We start from the raw sequence: 8,355 nt of genomic DNA on the forward strand, positions 1-8,355 counted from the left end.
GAGTGACGTCAGTTGGGGGGGGGGGGGGGGGCCGCCGCCGCCGCCGTTGGTGCTGCTATGACCGGTGGTCTGCGATCATAGACCACCAAGCACCATTGCACTGTTCTTGGATGAACTAGCCGCTCTTGAGGAAGAACAGGGTGCTTTGGGAAGAGCTATGGTGTCCGCTTTTTCACTAGCTCCAGCTGTCGCCACAGACATTTTGTCGAAAGGAGCAACATCTACAAATGAGTAGACGGCACTGAATGGCCGCAAGGGGCCTCGCGTCTGACCGAGGGGGTCAAAATAGTTCCGTTTTAACAGAGGTACCTCTTGTGGTATTGTACAACACAGGAAATAAAGGGCCCGAAAGTTTTCTACCTCGACAAGGTGTGGGTTATGGCAGGACCAATGCGGCTTTGTTCCGTGGACACCTTCGTGTGATGGCACGAAGGGTAAAAGCTGAGCTAGTTGGTTCTGAGACATCTTGGGTAAAACCAGCTGAACAAAGGAAGGAAAGTGACAAGGAGAAAAGATTGGCGAACCGACCGCTGGACTACCAACTGTTTTTTATTAAATCTTCCTCTTCTATTATTTCATCTCCGATCATCCTTTTTCTTTTTCTTTCTCATTGCTCTTATTTTTGCTCTTATTTTGCTTATTTTTTTCTCCCGATTTTTATCAATTACCCACGAAGGGTGCCGTGTAGAAAGAGTTTTTCTTTGGCTTGTAAGGTAAGTGAAGGGATGCTCACGCACTTGTCATCTCCTTCGTCGATAGCAAGGGCCTCTAAAACCTCCCTTGCAACCCGGTTTCTATGGTGTCCCATTATGTGAAGATTGTCGAGCTCTGCTGTACACAGGCATGTCCGACAATGGGCAGCTAAATGTCCTGGTCCCGCAAGGTTCCTGAGGTTCGCTGCATGTTCACGTGCTCGGTCGTTAATACATTGACCGGTCTGTCCGATGTAGAAGCGGACACATGTTAGCGGTATATGATATATAACTTCCTTTTCACAAGGAGCGTATTGTGTTCGGCGCCTGGTGTTACACTTTTCCTTGGTGTTGATTGGTACCTGATTAATTTTGCGGCACATTGAATAGGCCTTGTTAGGTGCCGAGCAGATGACTTGCACGTTTTGCTGGTTCGCTATCTTTTTTAACTTATGGGTAACCCCGTGAATATATGGTATCACTACAAAGGGTGGTCTGGGTTTTTTTGTTTGTTGACTCGTAGCTTTGTTCGTCTTGATGGTGCGGCATATTTTTTCACAGATGGAGGCCATCATGGGTTTCGGGTATCCCTCGTTATGAAGCCGAGACATTTGGGTGTCAAAACTTTGTTGTACTTGATGTGGACATGATTTCTTTAGACTAGCTGTAAGGGCTGAGATGGCCACAGCTTGTTTTACGTTCTTAGAATGTTCCGATTTAAAAGGAAGAAATGCCTTCCCTGATCGTGCTTGATATTTCCAACAAGCATGTCCTGTTTTGAATGTCAAAGCTAAATCCAGAAACCGAATGGAATCGTCCACAGGAGTCTCATAGGTGAAGTTTAGACCCAAAGAGCTTTGTTGGAATAGTGTCATGGTGGTGTTGAGGCATCCGTCTTCTTTTTCGTTAATTTTTGTGGTGGATAGAATAAGAAAATCGTCCACATATCTAAAGATACCCGCTATGCGTGTATCTTTTAGTACCTTCTGGATGGCTCGTCCACACATGGCAAGAAAAATATCACATAGAAGAGGAGCCACTTGTGAGCCAATGCACACTCCACTCTTTTGCACGTACTGGTGTTTTTGATGATCTACTACAGTCGCTGACAGGTAACATTGTAGGATTTCTAAGAAATGACCTACGCTCATCCCTGCATTATTTTGGAAATTAAAAAGGCCACTTTCTTCGATGATGGTTTGAATGATTTGTAGGAGGCTTGTGTGGGGAATAGAATAGTACATGTCTTGTACATCTATAGAGAACCCGGAGGCTATGAGGTGTCCCTGTTCTTGAAGGAAGGATATTACGTGCTCTGAATTTTGTATTCGGAAAGGGTCATCGATTTGTACATTGGATAGTTGTTGGGTCAGAAATTTGGACACGCAGGCCTGCCAGGTGGTTCGTTCTGAAACGACGGCCCGAAAGGGAACTCCCTCCTTGTGAGTCTTGGCTGAAAAAAACACTGATAATAAGTCTTTTTTTGCCGCTTTTATCTTGGTTATTAGACCCGCCTGTTGAGTGTCACCGAGCAATCTGAGGATGGCTTGTTTGGCTGCTTTTGTACGGTGATTATCAACTTGAACGAAGTTCTTGGCTATGGCCTGGTGAGCTTTTTCCTTTTACATGTGGGATGGTAGAACGACGAAGCCACCTTGCTTGTCTGAAACACATAAGTTAAGTTGTTTGCTCCTGAGCTCTTCTATAACGGAACCAAAGTTTCCCTTGGCCTGGGCCTGGTGGTTTAGGCTAACAAGAACCTGAAGACCACCTTCAATGATCTGTGGACCTGTGTCTTGTGGGGCTTTTGCGGCTCTTCTCGTACCACGACGAGAAGAGCTTGGGCGATCATGGGGGTGCCTAGATTGAGAGAGTGTTCATGGTCACGTGGTTTATGGACACCATGGTGTGACTAAGTTGAGCAGTGTTGCCTGGTCGCCAGATGAAAATTATAAAAATTCGTAAATTGACTATCGCAATTATCAGAGCTCTAAAAATTGCGTAACTTGGTGTATATACTAAGTAGCCTATGAGCATTCCATTTCAAGAATAGTCTATCCGTTTAATTTTCGTGTCATAACCCCTTTAAAGATCAACGACTGGACTGGTCATGGGTGGCGTGCCTGAGAGTGGGACAGTAGACGGCTGTTAGACTTCATTCATCCCTTAACTGACAGGGCACTGGAGGCTACATGCTCTGTGAACCAGCGGATTGTCAGTCTTGCATCACTTATCATGCCCCTTTCTCATACAGATGTGCAGGTCGGACATGAGGCAATAAAGGCTTGGCCCACCAACCACATGGCTCCTACCGCCCTGTCAACGTAGAGGTGAGTTGGTGGGGTCTGCTGAGTGCTTCTGGCGTAGCAGCTCGGCAGTGGTGAGTTACTAGAGCGCAAAATGCAATACCGCACTTTACTCTGAATGCTGCGAGCCATCGGAGCCAATCCAGTGCCGAAGGTGTGTCACGTGGCCTGTCCGTTGGGCGCAACGGCACGTTGAGCACAGTGTCATCTGGCAGCGACAAAGTGTCACAGAGCTTTCTGGACAAGCGGCGATAATCAAGAATGAAACGTGCCCTACAGCTAGCTAGCTTCGAGAGTGTTGCACATCGCAGTGTCAAACGAAACGGCAATATCAGTCAACAAGACCGAGTACCGCTTTACGACGAGAGTGAGTCCGCCTCGCACCCATCCAAAACAGCGTGAAACTGGAAAAAAATATTCTAACCCTAAAATTAACTTGGGCTGTTCGTACAGAAGGAGCACGCTTCAGAGAAAGAGTCGTGTGGGCATCCTTGTGTTCCGCAAGGCGTGCATAGCCTTCAAATTTCTTGCGTTTGCTCTGATCAAGCTTTTGCGCACAGTTTTTCCGGTGTATCGTTTAACAAAAGTTACAGCTGTTTTGTACTGAGCAGGTTACAGGAACTAATGCCATCTGTAAATATCTCTTACAGCCGTGCTGTTTGAAGTCATCACAGATATAAACTACACGTTGCAGCAACTCTCAATCGCATTCCTGCCCGTCATGTCGAACAGCGTAGCGCTAATTTCAGTTTGAGGTTTGCACTCGTACTACAATGCAGATGGTGACAGCATCAGGCTGCACTCGGTAAGTTAGTTTGAGACCGGTTCTTTGTGCGGCACTCTGCGAGTGCGGTGCACTCTATGAGATGACTCGCATAATGCCAGTGCATTTGAAACGAGCTTGCTATAAGGCCCGCTACTCATGGGATAAGTTACTCATATAGTTTTTGGGCAGCTGATGAGTTATTCCCCCCTCCACAGCAACACGCATTGCTGGTTTTGGGTACGACTTGAAACCGATGAGCAGCTCCGACAACTCTAAGGTGTTTGAAGCGGCAGGAGCAGTTCAGGGACACAATATTTCCACGTGACCTCCCTTGCAATAGTGGTGATGGTGCGTTCAGTATCAACTCCCTCAGCTCCGAACGGAGTAACTCGACTTGGAGTTGTCAGTGCATTTTAGAACACCTTCAAAAAAATCACAAAAAAGCTGCTTTTTTTTTTTTTTTTGTGGATGTCATGTCTGTTGGATTTTTCATTAGCCACTGTTGTTAAACTTCCAGAACTCTATGTGCCGAGAAATTGAGAGAGAGGAGGGGATGAGAGTGCAGGAATGTCAAAACGCAGGGCTCCGATTTGAGCGATTAGTGGGTAGACCTAAAGCTAACTGCCTTTGTCTGTACTGCACATGCAGAACGTCGGTGTCCAGCGTTTCGCATTCCCATTCGAATGCGTTTGACGAGTGCAGTGGAGATAAAGGCAGCCTTTGTTTCTGCTGCACTCGTTGAACACGTTCGACTGCAGAACGCGGGCGTCCAGTGTTTGGCTCTCGCATTGAAACGTCCTCGACAAGTGCAGTGGAGACAAAGGCACCTAGCTTTAGTTGTACCCACCAATCCCTCTAACCAGAGCTCGGGTGTCCTGACGTCCTTGCGTGCTCTCTTCCACTCTTCTCCCTCATTTTCTTGGCACATTTATCATGGGCAGATTTTAAGGATGGGGGGAATAGGGCATCCAAGGTTAACTTTTTTCGGTGAAAAATCTACATATGCCAGCTTTTGTTAGGAAGAAATGGTTAGTGGCTTCCATCCATACTCGAGAACCGAACTAAACGCAATAGACTGCTTCCATAAATTCCTGCATGCAACACGGCGCGCGTTGCACTCTGGGAACTAGTTAGCCAGGGAGGAGAGTGGCATGGTTTCGGTTTCGATTGACACGTCGACAAGAGATACACAGAGCGTGGACCATAAACGGCCGTTATCTCCTATTTTCTGGTATCGAGAGCGTCATTTGTGGTCTCTAAACTAACCTAAATGGCCAGACCTCGAATCTTTAGCCCAAGCCCGAGAAGTATAGCTTGTCTTAACGCATGCTTGTTGTATTTTTGTACTTGAGCCTTTTTGTTAGCGGTTCGAGGTATGTGGACGAGCCAGTGCTGGGAATGTCGACGCTGCGAAGCTCAGGGATCTTGCTTGTGTACGAATCAACAAGCTGTAGCAACCAATAAGTATGCATACATCGAGCTCGCGCCTTTACATTAGTGTTGCTGATCAAAAAGTTTTTTTTTTTTTTTTTGTGCGTCTATAGACGAAATATAACTTTTTGCAATTACTGTTTTTCTTAATACGCCTGAGTATGCGAAGTAAAACTCTGACGTGCTATTGAAAAGCTCCATTCGAACACACTTCTCATCTCTTATCTGCCCCGCAGCACTGCACAAAGTGAAGTCCCCACCCGCTTGCCTTCCACTAATATTCAACATCACGTATGCGCATAAAGTTATCCTGCAATAATATAGGTACATTCGCACATACAAAAAAAGAAAGCAGAAGTCGAGCACTTGTGTGAACAATGTCGCACCGTTCGCTGGAAGTGCACTGGACAGGCATGAATTCTGCGGTGTGTTGAACGAACGAAATTATTCAAAGCGCATTTGACGGTTGCTAATGGCCATAATATTTGTTATGTGTTTGCTTTCTTTCTGACTGAGTATGCCGAGATAATTTCAGACACACCATTCAGGCACAGATCTTGGGCGTCAGTAAAAGCTCGTCCAAAAAGGCTGAGGAGGAGTTGGGGACGCTTGTTAGGGCCTCCGTCGTAGCTAGCCGATCTTAGCGTTTGCAAAAACTTAATCTTCTATCAGCATAAAATTTGAGTGTGTGATATGTAATGACATGAGGAAGACATCACAGTAACTTTTGTGCAGTAGTAAGGTTGAATTTATTGTTTCCTTAAAAGTTAATGCGCCAATGCTGGGCTTAACTTTGATACTCCTGTGAGGATGTGGCTTGCTTTTCGCCCAATGAAGTAACAAGAAGCGTACGTTTGGCAAACAAAATACGTGTAGGGCTCAAGGTGACCAAATTTCAGTTGTAGTTCACTGGTACTGGACGGGATTACTGACACTGAGCTCAAAGATACACTCGTGGGGTGAGGTGACTAAGCCACGTCTTACTACGTTTGCATACGCACGCATAATATCCGGTGTTTCTGGAACCAAGGAAAGTGCCCCGGTCTTCGTTTTGTATCGCTCGAGAATGAGTGTATTGTACATTCGTAAAAAAAGTCAGATAATCGAAAACATGAGCAGCGTATTCGGTCGCGGCGTGATAGCATGAGATGAAGCTGCTCAGTAGAAACCGAAACTAAGTGGCCAACAAGTTCCCAGAGGGCACTGCGTGGTATTTCGCCGCGATGGGGCGCGTCGGTTTGGAAGAAGTCTATTGCAACGCCGCCATTTCTCCCACATCAGCCACTAAGGAAACTACACGGCTACACTTAGTGGTTCCGTCGAGTCGCAGAAGAGTCAGTGGCGCTGACTCTTCTGTATAGGCTCCCTACGGGAGCCAGAATTGCGTGTTCATCCCCGAAGCGCCGTCTTTTCTGCACGGTATAAGGAGCCGGCGAATGGCAGCACGGTGCACTCAAAAGCAGGGGAATGTATTCCAGGGTGCGTGCAATGTGTACTTTCGTGCACGGCATTTGAGTCTGCTCCTCACATGGTCGCATCTCGGCGAGTAGCAGTGCGGCGGTACGTGGAAAACAGTCATGCAACTGTGGCTCCTGTAAAGAGCCTATACAGGAACTCTACGTGGCGCCATCTCGCAGGGCCATTTTGCAGTAGCTAAATAAAACAACTTGCATGTTTTAATTCGTCGCAGAAGGGTGGCGCTGTTATTGTATATAGTTTGGTCTCGGTGGATGCCAGCGGTCCTGGTTCCAAGAGTGAGTTTTCCAACTGAGCGTTTTCTTTGCATGTTCGGGTCAGATATTGGTTCCTGTGGACCTGATGGACTCCTTTGTTCTCTGCATTCCTCATAGGTTACCGTCGTGAATCATGGACCAAGACTGCACTCTTAGGCCCACTCCTTTTTGGTGGATCGGGTCTTGCCATCTTCCCCTTTCGTGGCTTCCTGTTGTAATTAAATAAATTCTCATTTTTTTCTGACGGTGGTGCATACCTCTTGCCACACTTGACAAAAATATTGTGGTGAATTCATGCCACGGATTACTGTGAAACATGCGAGAAGGTAATTATTGAGAAGATTAAGCTCCGAAAAGTTCGATGGAAAGACAATAGATATACCCCGTTTAATATTTCTGACCACTTTAAGCATGCTATCTCTAGAGTATTTCAGCCTATCATTGCATCGGTTTTTGACCATTCACACGCTCGCGGAAAGGCAATCGGCAAGGGCTTTCAAATCTGCGTTCTGCAGATTTGAAACATTACCAAGTGTATTTCGGCACAACTAAATGTTCAAACTTAAGGCCATTTTGTTGCCATAATTTTAAGTTTCTGCTAAGGTGAATATGTGTTCCTTACATTAATTAAAACGAAAAAAAAAACACTGATTACATTTGTCCTCGGAGTTTTTACAGAAGGCCCATCGCTATCAGCATCACTATTTTGATTTTTCCAAGATGGCCGTTTTGCTTCGTGAACGTTCCGTGACTTCGGCGATTCACGCGACTTACGAACAGCACTGCCTAATTGGTACGTTAATTTTGGTGGCTATTTATCGTGTAATATCGTGGGTATCTTGTGTTTGTATAGAAAGTAGTATTTCAGGTTAAGATTGTTCTTTGTACAGCGTTAGCTCGCTTGGTCGTCTCCTCTGAACTGCTTGCCTTTTGTCCACGTTTGTTTCCCTCCCAAACCCATCACACTTTCTGGTTAATTTTCCTGTTTTCAATACCTGCTATTTTGCTAGCAAATATCCACAAACGTAGGTACCATGCAGCTCTACCTGCACTGTTCTTTTTATGTAGCGCAATTGCAAGAACCGCTTTTGTTTTGAAATTATTTAACTTGCGGCGTTCTATCGTTAGGCAGCCCAGTTATGTTCGCAAAGCACACTTGGCTAAGCGGTGGCGGATAGCACTTATGTTGATGAAATGTTTTGCTTCCGCATATCTGGAAAGCATCGGGCAGCTGTCAACTATCTAGTGAAGCGCCGAAGCAAGACGGTAATGTTGGTGGTACGAAACTGAATATTCCTATTTGTTAAATATTTATTTATTTGCTTGTCTGCTCGGCAGTGCCGCCTGTACCTGGACAATACCTTGGAAGATAATGCAAATACGGAGACAAGGCTGTACAGTGGTTATACTCTGCATCTGCACTCTGA

General features: G+C 45.9%; 1 long non-coding RNA gene across 1 annotated transcript; it reads left to right on the plus strand.

Moving 5' to 3' along the window:
- Window positions 1–2,975: 2,975 nt before the first annotated feature.
- LOC115309153 lies at window positions 2,976–7,180 on the plus strand. The gene is made up of 3 exons (XR_005716340.3): window positions 2,976–3,022; window positions 3,649–3,803; window positions 7,046–7,180. It is a non-coding gene; the product is annotated as an uncharacterized LOC115309153 (long non-coding RNA).
- The last annotated feature ends 1,175 nt before the right edge of the window (window positions 7,181–8,355 follow it).

This window comes from Ixodes scapularis, unplaced genomic scaffold, assembly GCF_016920785.2.
Source record: "Ixodes scapularis isolate PalLabHiFi unplaced genomic scaffold, ASM1692078v2 PGA_scaffold7__128_contigs__length_106722199, whole genome shotgun sequence".
Classification (NCBI taxonomy): Eukaryota; Metazoa; Arthropoda; class Arachnida; order Ixodida; family Ixodidae; genus Ixodes; species Ixodes scapularis.